At 36.4% G+C, this 24260-nt stretch overlaps 1 protein-coding gene across 10 annotated transcripts in view; it reads left to right on the top strand.

Annotated features, from left to right (window-relative positions):
• The window catches only part of LINGO2 (leucine rich repeat and Ig domain containing 2), a 1132704-nt gene that overhangs the window by 375204 nt on the left and 733240 nt on the right, over positions 1 to 24260 (top strand). For 3 of the 10 annotated variants that reach the window (XM_077912216.1, XM_077912217.1, XM_077912218.1), the window contains one exon: positions 21337 to 21397. The exons of the other annotated variants lie outside the window; for them this stretch is intronic. The gene's annotated coding sequence lies outside the window, so the exon portion shown is untranslated. The remainder of the gene's footprint in view (positions 1 to 21336; positions 21398 to 24260) is intronic. 10 annotated transcript variants of the gene reach the window in all.

Raw genomic sequence — 24260 nt, 5'->3', positions numbered from 1 at the left:
GTTTAGAGTAAAACTACAAAATTACCATTGTGCACTTCCCATCTTTTCTTTATAGAGATGAAGTGGCTGAGATCTCTCACCCTCTTTCCTTCCACTCCCCATTTCTGGCCAATAAACCTGCATATTGTAGCATAAAGCTGTCCCTGAAATCCATCTCTGTTTGCATTGTGGCCTACACAGTAAAATATATTTGGTGATGAACTGATTAAATTGTTTTTGTTTTTAATTCTGTTTTTTGTTCTCTCTGTGTGTGTATAATTGTTTTAATCCTTTGTTTAAGCTCTTTAATCTGCATGATAACTGGCATTTATTTGTAATATTTTGAGGAACAAGTTTGCTCTCTCATGTTTCTTCATGCTAGGGAACTTATTCCTTGATTCTGAGGAACTTCATGGTTTCTACTTCATATTCTCTCAGGTTGTTCCATTCTTCTGTGTGCCGCCTTCTTTCTTCTCCATAAATTCACCTTGTTCTTTCTAAAATAACCATGATATCAGTGTGCTAGACCCGCTTCTACTTGATGGTTCATCACATGCACTCCGCCCAACTAGTAGCAGATGCTCATCTCTTTCTAGTTGGCCACCGACTGGGAAAATGAGGCTTTTGGAAACTTTGGGCTCTCCTTTTCTAGAGATGGAACTAAGGCCAGCCATGAAACTAGAGGCTCTAAGTTGGGCAAACCATGAACCCCCATAAAGAAGAAGTTACACTCTTTAGCATCCTGAAAATAAAATAACCCTTTGTTACTTAGTTACTTGGCTTGATTTTTACAACTTTATCCATTTGTTAATTGTCAGTGAGCAGCTAAATATCCAATATGAATCAGTGATCCATCACAATAAGAAAATGTTGGGATAATTGTTTCCTTGATCATGGTAATAACAAATATATCAACTATACTTCCTCCCTTACTTCAAAATAGGGTGATTCTGGGACACCTGGGTAGTTCAGTGGTTGAGCGTCTGCCTTTGGCACAGGGAGTGATCCCAAGGTCCAGGGATCAAGTCCCGCATTGGGCTCCCTGAGAGGAGCCTGCTTCTCCCTTTGCCTATGTCTCTGCCTCTCTCTGTGTGTCTCTCATGAATAAATAAATAAAATCTTTTTAAAAAAAGTATGATTACTTTTATCAGAAAATTCCATCAAAGGACCCCCCAGGATCATATATCCTTTCTAACCAAGTCCAATGTCATAAACACCAAGATAAACATTAAAATTCACAAGGTAGTGATATTTTAAAGCTGTGAGTATAACTTTTAAGTTAAACAAAGTCTACAATAAATGTTTTATTGATGCTATGTCAAAATCATCAATACATTTGTGTGGGGTTAGATGTATGCTCTGAGGCTTATATTTTTATTTTGTTATCTGTTGGTAAGAATGCATTTATATTACTACATGTTAAAAGATTTGAATTAGGAAAAATACTTAACTTCACCCTTCAAAGCATTTCTATCAAGCAATGCATTTCTGTGTTGCATATCATAACCAAATAGTATTTTACTCTTGTGGCTCAACCTCAAATACCCCAATGTCTATTAGTTTTCCTACTTCTGCTTGGGGATAATGCAGAAAAAATACAATAACTATTGATCAAGATATTTTTAACAAATTGGCCACCAGGCCTTTACTACTATCTGAACAATGTTCTGGCCAATAAACATCATTTGCTTGGAAAAATATGGTAAGCTTATTGGCATAACTGCAATGTCTGTTCACTGTGCCGTGGTCATAGACTTGCCGACCTCTCACAAAGAGGTTTAATTACTGAATTTGTAATGAAATTTAGCTATAAGATAGTTTTACTAGAATGGTAATTGTATTATGGCAAAAAGTCAATCTTAAAAACTCTCTATTTTTTTGTAGCTTGATATCTTTTAGTTTTATCTTAATTTCCTTCCAGTTCTCATTCCATGCTAGATTGCTCAGATGACTTCAGATACAGTTCATCAGGTCTAGGACTGGAAAATATATGTTTAGTTCACGTAATTTATCTGAAAGGCAATACCTATAATTAGGGAATTTAGATATTGTTTAAAACAAGTGTCAAGCCAAGGAGAACATGACTTTGGTGCTGAGGCAAAGGGAAAATGTTTTAAAGAATCAAGCATGAATATGCTGCCCCAGTGCAATTTAAAGTAAAAAATATGACAGTCTTTAAAATCATACTTTTATTGGGTTCTATCTACACTGGCAACAGTGGAATCATTTACAGAAATAACTACACGGCAAATAAGAGATGTTGCAGGTTTAATCAGCATTACTTAAATATGCAGTTACCTTATTCAAAGCTACTGCTAGGAATATTAATAGTAGAGAAAATATTCTAAATGTGGAACAGGTTACTGAAGAACGACCAGATAAAAGGCACTTTTTTTTTCCTTCTCACAGTTGGAAAGCAGGCATTTTGCAGAGTCATTTATTGCTCCAGATTTTTTTTTTTTGACACAAGTATTTGTGATAAGGGCAGTTAAGTACAATTTTTCTGTTTGAGAAAATACATTTTTCTCTGAATTCTTCTCTGTTCATTTAGCAAATATATGAAAGATTTATTCCACAAGATGCCACATATTTTCTTCTATATAGCGCCTTTCAAAACCCACATAGAGTTTGGTATAAGTATTTGATTCGTATGCATACATTTATAAATGAACACCAGTTTCTCATCTGATGTAACACCATATAAGTTTTCTGAGTGTATGGTATGTTGCGTGTTTTTGAAGTATAATAGATCAGTGTTCCTTACTCACTGTATTATTATTAAGCTTAGGTATTTTCCTGGGGGGAAAAATGTTGGATTTATGTGTCTTGTTCCTTCTGATCCCACTCCCTTCTTGCACAAATGAGTGTTAACTTCTGTATCTACAGAAGTGCAACACTTCATTAACACAGCTTGCATGAAATAGTATCACTGTTTGGTAATTAAGCAAGGTTAGATTTTAGTGACATACAAAATATGTTACTCCTAGAACTTCCTCTTCATCAGTGTATTGCTTACCACTTTTTACAAGTGCCATCCATAGATTACTAATCCTAGCCGGCCTGAGGAAGGAAAATACAAAACGTCCTGATTACTTAAAATCTGGAAGAAGAGATTTTTTTTTTTCCTGCATACTGCTCCAGACTACTTGTCAGGGTCCTTCTTTACCAGTCTTATTTTCTTCTTTTTATATCACACTTAGAAATATTTCCATACTTCCCTGTGCCTCTTCAGCTGTTCTTACCTATTTAGTGTGATTCTTCATAGATCCTGGTTGAAACTTCATGGTTTAGTTCAGGCTCCAGAATATGACGGAGGACAGACAATGAGTAATTGGGATTTGGAGTTGAAATCAAAGGAAAGGGGCGAAGACATATTAGTTTGTCTTCACTATCTCCAACCCAGACTTTCTGGTGTAGCCAGGAGAGTATGAGATTACCACCACCATGGACAAGTGATGGTTTTCTTTGTTCTTCAGTTTCTTCATCTTTGCAATGGAAATACAGTAGCTACTCAGTGAAAAATTTACTCAGCTAATATTTATATTCTAGAAAAACTGTAGAATGCCAGGGATAGATTAATAAATGATACAGCTACAGAATGGCCCCTTATTCTTTGAAGTTATATCTGGTGGATTCTTTCCCCTTTCTCTTTACCTTCTACCTGCCCTCTGAAGGTATTATGTCAAACTAAAATGGACTATCATACAGTTATCCTGTTCTTATAGGAGATGGGTTTTTATTAAGAGTATGAGGGTGAAAAAGAATCAGTTACACGGTAACCTCCCTGATAGAAAAGAGAATGTGACAACTCTACCCTATTATGCCAAGTAGAAAAATGGATTGTCATTAAATACTAGCTAGTGTATATTTACACAGGAGGCCTTGAAAGGTGATTATCTAGAGAAAGATATCTAATGAAGCATGACATATGAGCGACCAGAGAGCTGGGATTTGTGAACTATTTTCAGTCCAGATAAATGGATTTATGACAAAAAGTCATGAGTTGGCAAATTTAGATAATTGTTTAATTATATGAATTTAGTGTACATATTAGCATGAAAAATTATTTTTGACGAATGCTAGGCCTATGGAGATAGCATGAATGTAAGTGCTATGTGTTCCTTTCTGATACCCGTTACCCACAGTCTGTGTAAGCCCTCAATAGCTCCTATCTGTGCTATTACAAGAGATTCTATTTTTTCTCCTTCCAGGCAAATATAAAAATGTTAGTGTCTGTGTGTGTGTGTGTATAGAGAGAAAGTAGGAGAGAGAGAGGGATGGAAGGAGAGTAAGTGAGAGCCTGTTGTGTGTCAAAGATACTGTTCTGATGGCTGGAAATATTGCACTAAATTCAAAGTGACAATGTCTAGTGTATCAAGAAAACTATTTCACATGAACAAAAAACTAAGCAAGGAAATTTCTAAGTAGTATGATGTTACAGAGAGGGAAAGGCTACTTTAGACGGTGAGATGAGGGTTGTTCACTATGAGGTGAGAGGTGATGTGAGGTCTCTGTGATAAGAAGGATCCAGTAATTCATTCTGCTCTTTATGTGGTTTTTATCATGCCGATAGGTTTATGTCTTAAAACCTTCATTAATGCCCTAATGTCCTTCAGTTGATAACTAAGATCTTTACACTGGTTTTCAAGGTTCTTCATAGTGTACTTATCCAAAGTACTCATCACTCATTAATACAGAATTGTTTTCCCCTGTTTCCCTTTTGCCACAGGACATATGCCTTTTTGAGACACTTAAGAATATCCTGCTGAAGTCTAAGACCCTGATGCCTGTGCTTTTTTCCTGAATGGAATTTCCTTTTTATCTTATCATACCTCTCCAAATGTCATTTATTGTAGGACAATCCACATTCAGTAAGCTTTCCATGATTGTTGGACTAAATTACATACCATCTTATGATAACATTTAATTCTTCCCTGAGAACATTTAGGATCATGGGGGACAGTTTTTTTTTAAGAGTTTATTTATTCATGAGACACACACACAGAGAGAGAGAGAGAGAGAGGGAGAGAGAGAGAGAGGGGCAGAGACACAGGTAGGGGGAGAAGCAGGCTCCATGCAGGAAGCCCGATGTGGGACTCGGTCCCGGGACTGCAGGATCACGCCCTGGGCCCAAGGCAAGCACTAAACTGCTGAGCCACCCAGAGATCCCTGGGGACAGTTTTTGAATTTGTTTTCTTCTTGCTTTTATTTGTTCATTTTGAGTGTCAACTGTGTACCAAACATTTTATATCCATTTTATTCTTACCCCAACAACAACCCTGAAATGTTAAGTTTTGGAATGCTCACTATACTGTTAAGGCATCTAATACTGCTAATACCACTGGAAAGTAGCTGATCTGAGACTAATACTGACTTTTAACTTTAAGGCCAGTATTCTTTCCATCACATCGCAACTTCTCTCTGCATTTAAATGGTTTGTTTCTGGATGGAAAATGCCTATCCAATAAATCCTTTGTCTTCCTTCAAGAACTAACATATTGTTGGAACATAATAAGTACCTGATAAATTTGTACAAATGAATAAATTAGCAAAGTATGAAGAAATATCAGTCTTTCCTTAGAAAACAACTGGGAACAATAGTTGCTTTGCCGAGTCACCATGAAGAAGAGAAGAAATTTTTCAAAGAATGTTCCAGTCTCTTTCACATTGATTTTGTACATGCGGTTCCCTCTGTCTGGAATACACTTTGCTCTCTTTCTACTTTGTGAAATCTCATTTATCCTTCAACACCCAGTTCAAATGTCATTTTCGCTGTGCAGATTTCACTAAGCCCTGTAGTGTTTGCCCTGGGTTTTGTGTTCTCATGTGCTTTTTATATACTGCTATGTTAGCAATTGACTGCTTAAAGGCAAAGAGCACATAGCCATTTCTCTATGTATTAACAATGCTTGTCAATGAATCTTAAGTTGAGCACCAAAGCTGAATTGTCCTGATATAATACTTTTTAAAAGTTTCAGGTGAAAGAATAATTATTACTATACATTGGTCTAAGTTCCTTCCCATGGTGCTAGGATGGCCTTTACCCAAGAAGCAACTCTACATTGTGAGAAAGATAAAAAGAAGACAGAGTTTTACGTCATGCCAGAATTCAAGATACACTAGTTCTCTACCTCTAACTCTTTGTCAGATTTTTTGGCACAAATTGTAAACAGTACTGTGAAACCTACTGTCATATTATATAGTTAATTTTTCACATACAGATGTGATGTACAATCCCTCTTATATTCTTGTTATAATTTTCCTGTTATCCTGCTGGCCTTCCCCTGGACCTAGACATTTACACTGCCATCATCTTTCGGTCATTGGCCAACCACTTGTATCCTCGGCACCTAAGACAGTGCCTGATACATAGTAGATGATGAAATGATACATATCAAATGAATAAAAGAAGGGAATTATTGACATTTTGGTTTCTGGAGAAGAAAAGCTCTTTCCTATTTGCATTTCATATTCAGTCTCATATTGGATTTCTAATGAAAATTTCTGTTTTACCTCATTTTATGATTATACTAGGGACATCTGTATTCTGTGGGCTTTCTAACACTCTCTGAAGGGTCACTTCAGGGTTCATAGTACAGGATTTTGTCATTAATGCCACTGGATAGTTTGCAGGATCTGACTTCCAAACTGGACTTTCAGGAATTAGTGATGTGGAAGTAGCTAGGGAAATCGGGGAATCAAGTAAGGAATGATCAATTCTCTCTTTCCCCAGCATTCAAAAATCTGCAATTTGCCTACAAATTGCTATAAAAATATTCAGACTTCCTCTGAGGTAATTCAGCCTTGGGTATTTAAAAATGGCAATAGCATTTGAGTTTAAATGCAGAATTTTCATAATGTTGCAAATAAGTGATATTGAGGTTTTCATTTATAATGTAAATACTTATAAACTTTGTTTTATATAACAGGGGATTTAGTGGTGTTGTTTTTTTTTTCTCCTTCTTTCATTGGTTATTTCCCTGAATGCCTACCAGGTGCTAACTGCTTTTGTTTGTAGTCCTCTTATTCCTTTGCTTCATCAGCTGAATGGAAGCGATATGGGGCAGCATGTATTATTGCCACTATGAATGCCAGTGAAATGGAGTTCATCTCATACCTCTTCTCTTATCAGTTGTTTAATAACATATGTAATTATGAGAGATATTGAAGTATAGGAAAGGTTGATGGCCTGTTTTTCTCAAGTGGGAGACATTACCAAAAGAAAAGTTAGAAAATTAATACATTTTTTGCCATTATTTGAATAAAGAGCTTCAGAAATTTCAGCATGCTACCTTTACAGAGTTCTTCATCTCCTTATCCCTCTTCATCACAATTGATTTCCAAAAGTTGATAAGTAAAATCTTGGAACTGGAACACATACCTTGGATAATATCTAGTCTAACCTTCTACCCTGGGTAGGAATCCATTCTACAGAGCCTACAAGAGTCCAGCTTCTGGTCATCCAACCTCCATCAGAGCACTTCTAGTTCTGGCCCTTCTTAGTGCAGACTGTAATGGAATAGAGATCAGGAGAAATGGAGCTCTAGTCTCAGCTTTGTTCCTAACTCCATTACATAGGGGAAGGTCAGACCTCTCTCTGAGTCTCAGTATCCTCATGTATAAATGATAGGGTTTAAATAAAAACCTTCTAAGGACATTTCTAGATTAGCCATCCTAGATTCTCTTTTTTCTCTCAATCTCTCTCTCTCTCTCTCTCTCCACACACACACACACACACACACACACACACAGACACACACACATTCAAATGTAATCTAATTTGTAACTACCTTACAAATTAGATTTTCAAAAATATATTTGGTGCTGTTAATTACCACTGATTTTTTTGAGACTTTAAGGAAGCAACAACCAAACTACCACCATTATAGCCTCAAAATAATACCAAGGTCATATTTGAAAATTCTAGCACTACTTTAAGAAGCTCTTAAGGAATAGGCACATAATGCTAAAAATCCCAAGTGCTAGATATTTATTCATAAAATGGATTCAAGGTTCACTTTCCTATAAACTTTATTTCATGATCTCTAAGCTGCCCATTGGAACAACACAAATATTTCCACTCACAAAATGACCTGCTATTTTAAATGTTGATTAAAGTGCATAAAATATTGAATTTAAAGTGGCATTACATCGTATTTTGGATTTGAACATAGAAGAGTACGGGGTGGCTACTGAATCCCTTAATTTCAATGGCAACATTAGCCCTTGAAACAATATCTCACACTTTTAATTTATAATGAGCACTTTTATCAAAATATCCAAGTTTTCCTTTCTGCCCATGGACACCATGTAGTAAGCATCATTAAACTCTCCCCTCCCACTGCCATTATGTCTAAGTCAGTGTCCCAAAGATCCCAGAACAGCTGCAGAAGCTCTTCCTCAGAGGCTTGAGATTTGAAACAACTGATGAAAGTCTGAAGAGCCATTTTGAGGAATGAAGAATGCTTACAGCTGTGTGGTAAAGAGAGACCTAAACACCAAATGCTCCTGAGGTTTTGGGTTTGTCACATAAGCCATCGTGGAGGAGGTGGATGCAACCATGAATGCAAGGCCACACAAGGTAGATGGAAGAGTTGTGGAACCAAAGGGGGCTGTCTCAAAGGAAGATTCTAAAAGATCTTGATGCCCACTTAACTGTGAAAAAAATTTTGGTTGGTGGCATGAAAGAAGACACTGAAGAACATCATCTAATAGATTATTTTGAGCAGTATGGGAAAACAGATGTGATTAAGATCATGACTGATGGAGGTGATGGCAGAGGAGAGGTTTTGCTTTTGTAACATTTGCTGACCATGACTCTGTAGACAAGATTCATTCAAAAATCCCGTACTGTGAATGGCCACAACTGTGAAGTAAGGAAAGCCCTATCTAAGCAAGAGATGGCTAGTGCTTCATCCAGCCAGAGAGGTCAAAGTGGTTCTGGAAACTGGTGGTGGTTGTGGAGGTGGTTTTGGTGGGAATGACAACTTTGGTCATGGAGGGAACTTTAGTGGGTGAAATGGCTTTGGTGGCAGTCAAGGTAGTGGTAGATATGGTGGCAGTGGGGATGGCTATAACAGATTTGGTAATGATGGAAGCAATGTTAGAGGTGAAGGAAGCTATAATGATTTTGGAAGTTACAACAATCAATCCTCAAATTTTGGACCCATGAAAGGAGGAAATTCTGGAGGCAGAAATTCTGACCCCACCATAGGTGTGGTGGAGGCCAGTACTTTACCAAACCATGAAGCCAAGGTTGCTATGGCGGTTCCAGCAGCAGCAGCAGCTATAACAGTGACAGAGGGTTTTAATTACTGTCAGGAACAAAGTTTACCAGGAGAAGAGAGCCAGAGAAGTGACAGGGAAGCTACAGGTTACAACGGGTTTTTTAACTGAGCCAAACACAGTGGCGGCAGGGCCTACCTGCTACAGAGAAGACATGTTTTAGACAATACTCATGTGTATGGGCAAAAACTGGAGGACTGTATTTGTGACTAACTGTATAACAGGTTATTTTAGTTTCTTTCTGTGGAAAGTGTAAAGCATTGCAACAAAGGGTTTTAATGTAGTTTTTTTCTTTTTTTTTCTTTTTTTTTTTTGCACCCTGCTGTTGATTGCTAAATGTAATAGTCAGATCATGACACTGAACAAATGTGTCTTTTTTTAAAAATCCAAGTTTATTTTTTCATAAAAAAACTACACATCATTTAAGTCACTTTGTCCTGATGTTCCATCTGAATCAAGCTATGTGTATAGAACAAAAGAATCAGTAGAAGTTACAAGTATGAGATTAGCTGTGTTAAAAGACAGAGAAGAAAAAGGGTAATGAAAACATGTTTTGCCTTAATTTTCTATGTAACTAGTGCATCAGAGAGAAAGAGAGTTAAAGGTAAAATCGTACAATGTTTCCATGCTGTGAATCTGTTTTAGGTTAAAGTGCTATTTGCATCCAAGTGCTAGCTGGATTTGCAGTGCTGGAGGCATCTTTTGGAGGGTGAAAACAATGTGCACATTAGAAACATCTTCCTATGAAATTTAAGGAAAGCAATCAGGAGAACCTGTGGTCTGCATTGGTAGTTGGGAAATGCGCCCTAAGGCTCACACAAGTGACTTTCCCAGGTGTTTAACTCTGAATGTGGTGGCACAATGGAGGGTTCTCTGTTTTATACATTCATTTCATCTCTGCAAGTTAAATGCTTGGTAAGCCATCCTTTCAGATGAAGTGATTCTTATTTTAAAATATGATGAAAAGTACTCAGGGGAAAATGCATGGTTTTGCAATATGTGGACTCATCACTCATCAGTAGCCTCAGATGTTCTGCATTTTGAACTGTGTCAAGATAGAACAGCAATGAGCAAAGATCAATTGTTGTCCTGCTGTACAAAACCAGGTGAGAGAGGGAATTTGGGATGAACCAACTATCTAAATTATGTGAAAAGTTCCCCCAAATAAAAATACTTATCTATCATGGGAATATATGATAGTCAATAATGCCATGCTTTGGACTCATTTTCACACTTAAAAAATTATACATATTTTTTTCCTAAACTGATGAAATATAGCTAGAGATTCCTCTGCCTACGTCCTGGTAAAACTAATTTATTTAGTTTTGTACACTACATAACATTATACAACAGATGCATTGGCAACCATTTGCAAGTTTTAAAGTACAAGCATATTTTAAAGATAGTGTAGTCAAGTATTTAGTGGTTTGAGAATAGATCTGGGTTTTATGGTTCCTGTTTTGTCTTTTCTTCTGTGTGATCTTAACTGAAATAAACTTTTTTTTTCTCTTCCATGCACAGCTATGGATTGTTCAGATGCAAAATATTTAATAACTTCTGAATCCAGTCTTTATACAATCCCTTTAAATGTGACCACTCTCCATTCTGTATTCTCCATAGATGCTTCTTCTAGCTCCAGGCGCTTCCTTATGAAAATGGTAAATTAAAAATTCCTTTTCTAGCTACTAAAAAGTTATTTATCTTGCTGCCTGGGTGGCTCAGTTGGTTAAACATCAGATTATTGATTTTGGCTCAGCCCATGATCTTGGGGTCCTGAGATTGAGCCCCATATTGAACCTGTGCTGGGCGTAAAACCTGCTTAAGATTCTCTCTCCTCCCTCCGTCCCTTCCCCTGTTGGTGCACATGCACTCTCTCTCCCCCCCCCCTAAAAAAAGAAAAAAAGTAAAAAAGAAAAATTATCCAGAGAACATGGAGATACTTTTGTTTTGTTTTTGTAAAACAAGTCGAAAAATTTTAAGATTGGTCCTAGGGTATTTCATCAAGAGCAATCTTAAGTAAAAACTTGCTTTTTACTTTCAAAAGTAAGATTGTCCCTGTGCTCATGCTCTGGCATTTTTAAATGTGCTGAAAATAGTTTGTATGCAGTTCTCTTAGTTTCTCTTAACTTCTTGCATTTCATCAGGATCTAGTCCAACTCAGTGGACTTTGAGAGAATTAAATTTGGAAAATAACCTTACAGTGTTGACTCATTTATAGTAGTTATATGCGTCCGCATTAAAAAGAGAGGTGACAACAAACCATACAATGTTTCCCTTTTTGCCTTGACCACATGGATTCCTAGCCTTGCCATACATATTTTTTTTTCTTAGTTATTGGGGAGAGAAAATTCACATCAATTCTTTAGTCCATCCTGTTCTTTATGACTTTTGAAAGCCTTGCTCAAGTCTTACCTAGATTGGCAAAAGGAAGCATTTTATTTAAATGTTAAAGATAAAAATAAAATGAATATACAGTAGTTAAAGAGAGAGAGGAGAAAATAAATTAATCTAACATTGGAACTGCTTGCTTAAGTAAGAGTCAAAAATGTGGAATCACAGACAACCATTCAGTAATGAATAATTGCTGAAGCAATTAATCTTTATATGAAGAATGCCTCTCTGCCACAATCAATCATATCAGGAAGACCCACATGGACTGTGGACGATAGAGAAGGGTCCTCATGGTGCCCATCAAAACTTGACATTCATGATTGCTCTCTAATGTAGCAAGAAGCCAAAAGGAACTGTGGGATGTGCTGTCAGAAAGAGATAAATCAGGATTTTAAAATAAAATAAAAATGGATTCAATACCTTGAATTTATGAACTGTCCTAAATGTGGAAGTCACTCGTTTTGTCAGCTTATCAGAGCAAGCACAGTTATAGACAACACTTACTGAAAGCAGCTCAGCTCCTGATAGATCACATATTTCCAACAAATCTCTATGGCATTTCATGAGATTTTCCCTCTCTATTCTCTGTCCTATAACAACAACAATAGAATCTTCATGGGAGATCATACTATACATGTGCCTTCATACCTCTTTTCCCAAAGTAGGGCACATTTTGCCTCTGACTTCATCCTTTTGAAATAATAAGATCAAAATATATATTTTTGGAGAATTTATGGGCAAAACTAGCTCACTTCTATATAACTTGGGCTGAGTAACATTTGTTTTTCCCATATTTGATCTCATCTCATCTCATCTCTCTTTTGTCTTCATGTGAGGTCTCACTCCATCTTTCAACAGCTCACAAAATGGAGTAGAGATTTTAGTTTTCCTGTGAATGGAGACTGGTGATAGGGCCCTGCCTATGTACTCTTCATAATCTTCACCAAGGGACATGATCCTTGGCCTAATAAAGAGACCATCATTAGAAAAAAGTATTTAAACTGTGCCTCCCTTTCTTCTCCAATGATGAATGTTTTCATTCAGTCCCAATTGCTTACTTGTGTAATCCAACACATATTTATGGACTTCTATATGATAAATGGACCAAAAAGGGACAGGACACCTCTGTCCTGGCATGAATCTCATTTCATTATTATTGCTTATTTACTTGATGGACAGTCTTCTCTTGTTTACAGTAACCTCTGTGAAAGCAGGGCAGTGTTTGTTTATCTCATTGCATTTTCTGAGCCTAATATGGTGCCTGGCACACAGTGAGACCATAACAATTCTTGTGGAGTGACTAGAGGAAGGGAGAATGCATGAAAGGAAAGTTTCCACAGACTCACCTGCTTAAAATATCTCTTTATATATTTTTCTCTTTGAGAAGATGTAAATATTCTATGGAAGGATTAGCTGCTAGTTAATTTAGTAACCTTTGAATATTGAATTTGAATAACCATCCTTTTAGCCTTTTGGATTGTTTACCTATTATTTAGTTGTTTGTTTTTTCAATTATTCTATAGGGCTGTCAAGTGACAGTTTCTAGTTGTTAATGTTTAGTGTCAATTGTTTTAATTCAAAATCTCTTTAAAATAACATTTTGTTAGTTGGATTTATAGACTACCACATAGAGTGTAAGAGGCAGAAAGAAGAAAAAAGATATCATGATAACCTCTTTTGCATTGCATTCTCTCCTCTCTCCCCATATGGTAGTCACTTAACCATTTTCCCAACATAAGCTCACTTCTTCCCCATAAAGACAGGAGCTCATTTGTGGGTTAGATTTTGACTTCTAATGAAGACGTCATAAACTGATGTTTTCAGAATCCCCTAAGCATAATTATCTTTAAGTTATTAATAAACATGCTGACTTTTATTTGGTGGCTCCATCAAACATCTGCACTCTGAGCTCACTGAGAGGCAGGTACCTAGTGACATGGTGATTGCTGATCCCCATCCTTGAGCATTTCAAGTATTCTTCTGGATTTTGAAGAAAAATAGGAGATCTGTGATGTTTGAGTCTTTTTCATTTTGCTCTTTAAAGATATCACTAATAAGGCTCTAATGGCATAACCAGTTATGTTTTCAAAAAAATTCTTTCCCAAATATATGAAATATTAAAAATGTCAAATTTGAGAACAGTCAATATCTTTGCATGGAGAATGAATTGAGATATGTCAGTTGTTATCAGTCATGAAAATTCCACAAGAATTATTTCTTTAATAGCTCTTAGCAGAACTCAGTCATGCAATTCTTTTCTCAAGCAGGACTCATTAACTCACTAAACATTAGACTTATAGTATTTGAGACCACATAGTCCAGTTAGCTAATACTCAGGGTATTTGAGCCAAAAGAGGTTTGTGTCCTTTCCCATGGCACCTAGAATATAAGTGATTAAGGATCTATCTCTTGGCTGGTACTTAAAGAGGCTAATGTGCCTTTTAGGAACCTATCCTAAAATCATGTTATAATCATCCAGAAACTAAATGTAGATGTTTCCACCATCGTTAGAGCTGCGAGAAATCTGGTACCCATAGCAGTGATATTCCAAACGGAAATAACTCTCATTTAAAGGGACCTGCTTTCCCCAAATCAAGTGATGGTGCTAGGGAGCCACAAGAGAAAGCCTTTAGAAAACAGATGGATTTAACCAACCCAAGACACAAGAAGTCTCCTATGCTAAGAAACAGAGAATCTAAAATTGGGTCAGTAGGCAGTGGCTGCCAAACAAAGCTGATCTTTGCAAGGCACAGCTCATCACTCTGTCTCATCACCTGTGCTCACTTTGATGGCATCAGCAGCAGAAGTATCTGCACACACCTCACTAGTCACTCTCCCCACCACTCTTCTCTTCTCTCCCTTCCTTTACCCTTCTCCTCTTCTCTCTCTTCTTTTACTTACTTAACGTGTGTATTGCCAGGTGTCCTAAAAAAGAGTTCATGAATAATGTTCTTATTTAACACTTTGCTCCTACATGATCTTGAAATGCAAAACACATAAGTAACAAAGGGTAAGGTCCAATGGCTTCATTTGGAATGACTGTACGTGGCTGTTATGCATAGAGGAAAACATTAATTTTCCTTTTTATTTATTTTATTTGAAAACCTACAGTTCTGTTAATTCATTCCCTATTTTACGTTTTAATTTTGCAATGCTTTGTGTTATAATTTAGCTATTCCTAAAAATAGAGTTCCCTTTGATTCTTTATTACTGCCTCTTGATTGGTTGCAGATTAACTACGCTTGATCTTTGTAGATTTAGCAGAAGTGCAGTCATTCCATCTGTAATCTTGTTTTAGTGACCTCTAGTGCCAGACAAATTTAAGTGCTCTGCATTATTTTAGTTCAGAGTTGACAGATTTGTCTTTTAAAACATACACATCAATAGTATCAGTTATAAAACAAAATATACCAATCTTGTTTCTCTATAACATATATGCATATATGTATGCATACGTATAGACACAGATATATATGTAAAAGAATCCTAATTTTTGCTCTTCAGCTGAGCATAAGATTTTTGTGGAGTATATCTCGGCATTGACCAAAAAATTTTAACTCATAGCAAATACAAAACATATATTTTCATTTTAGGAGGAACTCTCCCCCACTACCCTCACTTACTTTTTTATTATTCAGAACTGTTTTAGGAAGGGAAGAGTTATCCAAACTGGTTCCAGCCTAATTTATTTTATTTTTTTATTTTTTTAAATACTGTTTTTATTTATTTGAGAGAGAGAGAGCATGCATGAGCAGGGTGAAGAGCCAAGGAAGATATTGGCTCCCCATTCAGCAGGGAGTCCACTATGGGGCTTGAACCCAGGACTCCAGGATCTGACCTGAGCCAAAAGCAGATGCTTAACAGACCGAGCCATCCAGGTGCCCCTCCAGCCTAGTTTTGATGTGTATATTATGTGGTATAGAAAAACTTTATGAGAATAAGATGTTTTTGCTATAGAGCTCATATTCTGTTATCAAGATAACAATAGAAAGATCAAGCTCCCAGGTACTTAAAAAATGTTTTAAGTTTTGCTTTTACAAAAAGTAAGAGATAAATAAATAAATGGGAATAACTGAACTGAAAATGACATTCAGGCCACACAAAATTTATTTCAACCTATCTAAAAGTTTAAACTCATGTATGTTTACAAAAGTATCTGTTACTTGTTTATCTATCATTTTATAATTTTCGAAGTAAACCAAATTCCCTTTAAAATAATTTTGCAGCCTGAGTTCCACGGGATTCTTGGTGATTGAGAAATACCTACACTTAACAAAAAGGTCTTTTTGTTTAATTCTTCGTATTCAACCTTCTCCCCAATTGAATTGCCCTTTATGTAATCCTCTCCACAATCTAATTTTGTACTTCAAGCATTTGCCAGAGGTTTTCATCGCCAATGAAATATCATGTTACTATTTAGCCAAACGGTGAATAATCAGTAATATTGTGCAAACAAGCAGCATGAATAATAGATAAACCTAAAAGCTTGGAGATGCAGACTTCCAGCAATGGGATTTGGAAGAAATTATTCATATACAGTCCACCATTAAATAGGGGTAATCTTAAAGTTTCAGCACATTAGTAGCAAAATCATCATCATCATCATCATCATCAACATCATCATCACAGATTCCTCTTTTCCTATGTAAACAGTACACAGTATCCTTCACCCTATTTAAGTAACTATTCTTCAAACACCATGTCTCTGCCCGTCAGTCAGTTTTGTTGCTTTACGTCTAACATAACTGAGTTTTCTGTTTCTATTTATTATTTTTTTGATGGCTTGTCATTCTTCTCCAAAGGCAACGCGATATTATGGAAGGAGTTTAGAATCAAGAGGCTCGAACCTCAGCTCCATTTCAGTGACATGCCATTGTGGGTGACTTGAATTAAAAAGATCTGAATTCACCCGATAAATTGATAGCAGTGCCATCTTAAACATATGACTTAACTATCTGTGCCTCAGAACTCCTTTTTGACGATTTGCCTCCATGGGATACAGTTTTGAAGTTAACATTTTTCTGGAGTATCATCTGGAGGTGTGTATCCAGAGGGCTGCTGCCTTGCTTACAAAGCCTATCATTCCTAAGCAAGGGAACAGATAGTCCAAAAAGGAGAGTTAAAGAAAATGTAAGGCGTAGAAGGAATAGGGTATGCTTTCAGCTCCGATGGGCAATTTTCAAGGGCCATTTAGTAATATCAATAACTGCCTAGAGCATGGTTTCCCATTCATTTACTGAAGAATTGCTGAGCTGGGGTCTCATTTTACTGCTTATTCATGTGTGCTCAGAAGCATCCAAAAGTGCTGCTGATGTTACATATATGGAACTGGTCTACAGTGCATAGCTGCAGAGTTTCTTGCCTGAAAAGACTGATTTTCTAAAGGGGCACAGCTAATAGTAAAGATGTCAGAGGAAAGAAAGTCAGAGAACTGCTCAGGCAGTACCATCCGCTGCATGATTTTTTTCAGAACATTACCTGAGACTGAAATCTAACTGAATTTTCCTGGATGAGGAGCTAGATTTTATCAATTACTCAAAGAGGGTACCAAAGCAAGTTTGCTTACCGATAATAACCAACCATACAAGGCAAGTTGTATAAACTAGCTGCCAACTTGTTAATTTACAGATGAGATAAAGTGATTTTCAATTTGTTATGGAAGGCATCTCTTTCCTCATATCTAGACATTTGAGAACATAAGCTGTTAATTCAAATATTCATTGAGGGTCTGCAGGGCACTATGCTAAGTGTAAGTTGCAATAGTTAACAAGCAGATATACTGCCTTCTTGCCTGGAGTATTCATTTCTTTCATAACTACAAAGAAATAAAAATACTATGCCAATAATATGTGTAAGTGCTATGATATGTATAAATGAAAGGTTTTGCCAAACTGTTCATGGTTACTAAAAGATCTATATTTAGATATATCAAAGAGAAATTTGGAATTATAAAGATCAAAACAAATGGTAATTTTGTCATTTGCAATGACATGAGTGGAGCTAGAGAGCATAATGCTAAGGGAAATAAGTGAATCAGAAAAAGATAAATACTGTATAATCTCACTCACATGTGGAATTTAAGAAACAAAACAAAAGAGCAAAGGAGATAAAAGAAAGGCAGAGAGAGGAGCAAACCAAGAAACAGACTTTACAGAGAACAAATTGATGGTTGGGGGTGGGGGCGGGTGGTGAGGGGATGAGTGAAATAGAGGATGAGGATCAAGGAGTGCACTTGCTGCGATGAGCACGGGTTTTGTATAGAAGTGCTGGATCACTAAATTGTACACCCGAAACTAATATTACACTGTATATTAACTAAATGGAATTTAAATAAAAATTTTAAAAAACTAGTAGTAATAATAAAGCATTGTAATAGGTAACCTTTTTTAAATGCTTGCTACTAATACATTTAAATATGTCATATCATTGAATTTTACCACCTTCTGAGTATTAGGTACAGTTTTATTTCCATTGTATTGATGAGAAAATTAAGAATTAGAGAACTCAAGTAAATTCCCATGGGCCCTACATGTTTTAAGTGGCTTTTTGATTAGTGGGACACTAAATATCTGGTTCCAAATCTAATGCTTTTGACCTACATGTTATCTGCCCTCACAAAAGAAGGAAAAAAGGAAGAAAGGAATGGGAGGAAGGGAGGGAGGGAAGGAAGTGGAGAAAAGAGAAGGAGGAGGATCTCAACCACAGAAAGAGATAGCCAGACCAGCATCAGATATACTATCTATAATACTAAATGCTAGAAAGATGGATCAATGTTGAAAGAGTTTTTAGCAGCATTTCTTTTAACGTGGGTTATTTCTACCAAAATGTAGTTTTTCGGTTTTATATTCATTCTCATTGGTTTTAATTTATGAGTTTGATCTTTTAATGAACTGGTGCTCATTAGTGGGATCTTTCTCCAGACCTATATAAACTGACCACAGGAATATAGGAGGAACTTTTAATATAAGCATTAAAGAAGAAGTAAGCCTCAGACAGTGTTTCCTTTTAAGATGAGACCAGTAGGCAGTTTGTAACAGTGATAACATCAGGTTGATAGCAAATGGCCTTGAGCACTTGGCTAATGAGAACACATATAGTTAGGTGATTCTTGTCTCAGTCTAAATCAATGTCTTTTACTTTTCCATTAAGCTAGGATGATTTTGAATATACAAAACCAGAGTAAAGGAGGGTGAAGCTGATAGCAGATTCTGCCTTTTGATCTGACCAACAGTGACTTCGATGAACATCTACCAATTTTTTCATGTAAAATTTATGCTAAGGAATAACAATCACACTCCTATCTCTCCCCTCTATGTCCTATTTTCTTTTATGCCATGCTACATATCAACATAAGAGTATTTACATAAATAATGTTTGTTATAACTTATGCCAGTATATATTGATAAAGACTTAAGGCTTACAGAGAATTTTCCTAACTTGTCATTCACTTTGTTATTCAGTTAAATCTAACTCAACACATAATGAAAGCCTAGAGTATACTAAGTTCCACAGTGTGAACTTCTGGAAAGACAGGATGACAGTGGAAGCATACATTTGTATTATTCCAAACCCCCATATAAAATGACAGAGGGTTACTCTGTTTTTGGTACAGATATCAAAAGCAAAAAAAATTATGGCTGATTTTTACAGTGGAGTACAAACAGGGGAGGGTAAAACACCAGTAGCTACAAGATGCACATGGCATCAGCATTTGTGCAGCAAGAAGTAGAGAAAAACAGTGGGAAGACAGGGAACCTATAATAGAAGAACCTCCAGAGAGCAGGAGGCATTAACTGGGAAGGGACAGTGGACCAATGTGAGTATAGCTGCTAACAAGAGATGGGATTTTACCCACTCCAATCACCAATGAGTCCAAGTGGCACAAGAAGAAGGTCTGGAGGGACTAGAATGACTTAGACCTAGTGAACTCTCAGAATTGTACAGCCAGAGCACTCTTCTCCAACAGTGTCCACATTGCAGAGACATCACTGGGTGTGGAATCAATGCAAAACTTGACAGAAACAGCAGAGTTAAAGGGAAAAAAACAGTTTTGATAAAAGTCAGAGAGAACAGCTAAGAAATTTCAGAAAGCAAGCCACTGTGTGTAACACTGCTGAAAAACAACACTGCCTGTGTCTCTGCCGTGCTCTCTCCCTCTCTCTCTGTGTCTTTCATTAATAAATAAGTAAAATCTTTTATTTTTTATTTTTTAAAGATTTTATTTATTCATGAGAGACACAGAGAGAGAGGCAGAGGGAGAAGCAGGCTCCACGCAGGGAGCCTGATGTGGGACTCGATCCTCGGTCTCCAGGATCACACCCTGGGCTGAAGGCGGCACTAAACCACTGAGCCACCCAGGCTGCCCAATAAAATCTTTAAAAAAAAGAATTATAATTGGTGATGATAATATTGTTATACTACTGTTCACGTAATATGGAATAAAACAAATGAAAAGCTGTAGAATACTCTAATTCTATCCCTATGTCCTTGAAAGCATTCTCATTGTGGGCAAAAATTATTATATGTGTATGATTTTTCTGAGACTATTACTGTATATATTATGTTTATAGCATTGGATAAGGTAAATGAAAAATTATGAGATATTCCAATTCTATCATATTGTGTGCTTGTGGAAATCAAGATTGTCAGTATAGAAAAGGATACAGGTATAAGATAGAAAAAGTTCAGTGAAACCATGTAGTACTATATTTGAATAGGAAATATAAGAATAAACTCATGAGATGAGTTATATTTAAAAGTTAAACATGTATGCATGTGTATATGTGAAAATGTATATGTTGTGTGTGTGTGCGTATTTCTCAGTTTGTGTACTGAACAAGCATATAGATAATGATAACCCCTAGCCCTTAGCATCCTTGGTGCTCAGTTTTATAGTCTCGAAATGCTGTTTTCCACTCAAAGAAACCAGTGCCTCTTGGGGAATGGTCAGTGTTGGGTCTGGGGAAGAAAATGTACAAGCTAAGTCTGGAACATTCTACCATAGTAGATAGCAAAGAATATATCAGCGCCTCTAAAAATAATGTCAAAAAGACTCAGAGACTAGCTTCAAGATGCTCCTACTGCTTAAAGATGGAACAACTTGAGTTTTAAGATAACAATTTCAGTGTACTGAAACCTATAAAATATGTAGAAATTGCTAAGTGCAGAATGATATTAAAAAGGTAACCAGTTAGTTACCTTTCCAGGATCATAGGAAAGTGATTCATTATCTTGTCAACTAACAACAAGAAAGCAACAAGCACTTATTTTCCCCTTCCAATACTCCTATAAATTCGGGTAGCCAAATAAAAGATAGTTTCCCTTATAAGAAAATGTCTCTTTATGAAATAATTTCAGTTAATAAATGAAAACAAAATGAAAGAATTCAAAATCACTATTTTGTGCCTCCACTGAATAAATAAATGGATTTGCAATGAGCATCAGCAGCCATTAGCATCCTTGGGTGCTAGCATCACGAAACAGGAGAGAAAATCCTGATGAAAGAACATGACACCATTTACAGTCTTGTCAAAGACTTCATGCAAATTAAACCTGAGTTTGATCAAGCAGGAAATACAGTGGACATAAGAACATGTTACAGGGTTTATAGTATTAAAATAGAAGAAAAAAATCTGGAATGTGAGAAAACCTGTAGCTTAAATAGCCTTTGATCTTCAACAGAAACTTGGAAGAAAAAGAAAGAAGTGGAAGGGAAAACTATACATGAAAAGAAGCCTAAAAGGTATGTAGGATTTCTTTACTCAGACAAGATTCAACTACGTGTCTGAGGATCACTTGGGTGATAAAAGACCAGAAAGGACTTTGAGGAAGTATTTACTATACAAGTTGTCATAATTGTTATTTTTGAAGGAGAAGGCTGTGATTGGGATGAGGTATATGGAGGAGCTTTGGGAGAGACTGCCCTGTGATATGTACACAACAAAATAAACTGCAAAGTAGATAATATTATCTTCTCTTTAAAGATAGATACACTGTGACTTATTGGCAGTTACAAACCAGGTGAAATTTGGAATTAGAATTTAGCTCTTTGGGGCAGTCTGGGTGGCTCAGTGGTTTAGCGCCACCTTCAGCCCAGGGCCTGATCCCAGAGCCCCGGGATCCAGTCCCACATCGGGCTCCCTGCATGGAGCCTGCTTCTCCCTCTGCCTGTGTCTCTGCCTCTCTCTCTCTCTCTCAATCTGTGTCTCATGAATAAATAAATAAAATCTTAAAAAAAAAGAACTTAGCTCTTTGATTTCCAAAAAACATTCCTTCCTTCCTTCTTTACTCCCTCCCTCCTTTTCTCTTTCTTTCCTTCTTTATTTGTTTTTTTTTTTTTTTTTTTGAATTTAGCTATCTTTGCAAATGCATTCCCATGGCATTAAAATCATAATAGAGTATAATTATAAACAGGACAATTAAAACAGAAATAAATATTGAAGGGCATTAAAAAATATTTGTGTTTTTGTCTACCCCAGTTTAGGAAATTTAATTTGTTTGGTTTTCTCAGTTCTCGTGCTAGATTTCAGAAAGCAGCAATGCCATTCACTGACATATTTGGGAAATAAAATTTAAAAAAATATATTTTGCCAACTTGGGAATGCTCTCCACCAGGTGGAGAGTAGAGAAAGAAAACAATTTTATTATGGAAGAAGCATTAAGGCAAAATGTGGTGTGCATCACAAGCCATCTGCTAAGAGATTGCAAAGACAGAAAGAAAGCCCACCATTTTCTGTGGTCAAGCAGGTACAACTCATTACAGGAAGAGGAGTTAACAGCATCATTTGCCATACAGAGTTCATCCTATCTTTATACCTGGTAATTGGGATGATCATCTGTGTTAGCTAATTGGGTTTATCCAGAGGGAGGAAATTTTTTCATTTGTTTATGACAGCAGGTACTTTTATGACTTAGACTAGGGCACAGTCGGGCTCCTACCCTCCTACAGAAGCAGAGAGAGTGGTGCAAAGTCCCTTGATGTTTACAATTCAGAAAGATAGCTCTCAGGTTTTGAGAAGAATGTTTCTGGGTTGTAAAGCTGACAAAGGGCCTATCTAGCTTCAAAACAATTTATACATAGTTCAAAGTACTTAGGAAGTTTTCTAAAGTAAATGCTCAAAGAAAAAGAGAAGGAAAACTCTTCTGTTATTTTTAACTGGAAGAATTCATCCTCTTAACTTTACTTTGTATTTGCCCTTACTCATTTAAGAATACCAGTCTAAGAAGTTATTTTTCTTAAGATTGTCACAGAAAGATGCCTTTTTGTTTGAACAGATTAAGCTATGATAATATTATCTTCTTTGGACTACCAGCAGTGGAATTTATATAATTCTGAAAAAGATGCTTATTTTCTTTTGTGCCTTTAGTATCTGGTTTATTATTATTTTTGTTTTGTTTTCATGTGAGAGCCCCTTTTCCCCGTTAAACTTGAAACTCCTCAAGGGCAGGAATCATGCTGACTTTTTCCTCTGTTTCCTCAGGGTATCTAGTGCTCAAGAGCTGTTATTCAGCCAAATCATGAAATTGTTATTATCTGTTTTGGGTGTTACTTGCTGCTATGAATAGAGACACTTTTGCTTGAGAAGTGTCTCCAACTTGTTTCTTCTTTCATTTTCTTTCCCCCCTGTTAAAGCCAAATGCATCCCAGGACTCATTTATCTTTTTTTTCCCCCCAAGAATGTTTCTGCATGAAGTTTTACTACATTAAATAGAAAAATTAATAAGCCTTTTAGAAGAGAGATCACCTACAGTTTTTTGAAGTTGAGTCTCTCAATAAAAAATCTTGTGTCCCTTTCTTAGGTGAGGAAAGATACCTGTGAATAGCCTACAGTCATGGTTAATGTCTGGGATGGCTTTTAGACCAAGCAGTTTCAATAATTTGTTGAACAGATTTGGAATAGAGTAGCTGTTTAGGAACCTCCCTTGACTCATCCACAGGTGGAGTGTTATAGTGGTTAATTTTTAAGATAATCATTTTAAATTTTTTATTGTGAATGTTTGCTTTGCTAAAAATAAAAAAAATCTGTTTTGACCTTACTTATGCCCACTATCTGTATCATAAATCCTATTCTTTCTTCCAGAAACAAAAATGTTTCTATTTAAATTTTATTACTGATCAAGAACACTTATACCATTATATTAGAATTAGTTATGTACAGTCAGCTCCTTGAGGTTACCTTACACTGTTTTTCTACATTGTAGAAGCTAGCACAAGACAAACCCTAAATAAATGTCTCGAATTTAATAGTGATTGTGGTAGATGATGATGAAGTTTTGGAATATAGGTAAGTTTGGTGGGGTGCGGTCCAGAGCCGACAACCAAGGAAGAATTCTTGAGACGTCTTTGGTGCAAAATGGTGGTTTTATTAAAGCGCAGGGACAGGACTCATGGGCAGGAAGAGCTGCTGACCTGGGCTTGTGAGGAGTGGCTGATTATACACCTGGGAGTTGGGGGAGGTAAGGAAAAGGGAGATTTCAAAAGGATTTTCATTTGCTACCAAGGACCTACAACATACTGGAGGCCTTGCCATTTTCAAGTTAAAGATTGTTTTTCACTTTAACAAGATATTAACATTAAGACAATTAGAAACTTCCTGAGTAATGTC

This window comes from Canis aureus, chromosome 10 (genome assembly GCF_053574225.1).
Source record: "Canis aureus isolate CA01 chromosome 10, VMU_Caureus_v.1.0, whole genome shotgun sequence".
NCBI classification, from domain to species: Eukaryota; Metazoa; Chordata; class Mammalia; order Carnivora; family Canidae; genus Canis; species Canis aureus.
Note: the sequence above shows the minus strand (reverse complement) of the source record. Positions and strands in the feature narration are given on the sequence as shown.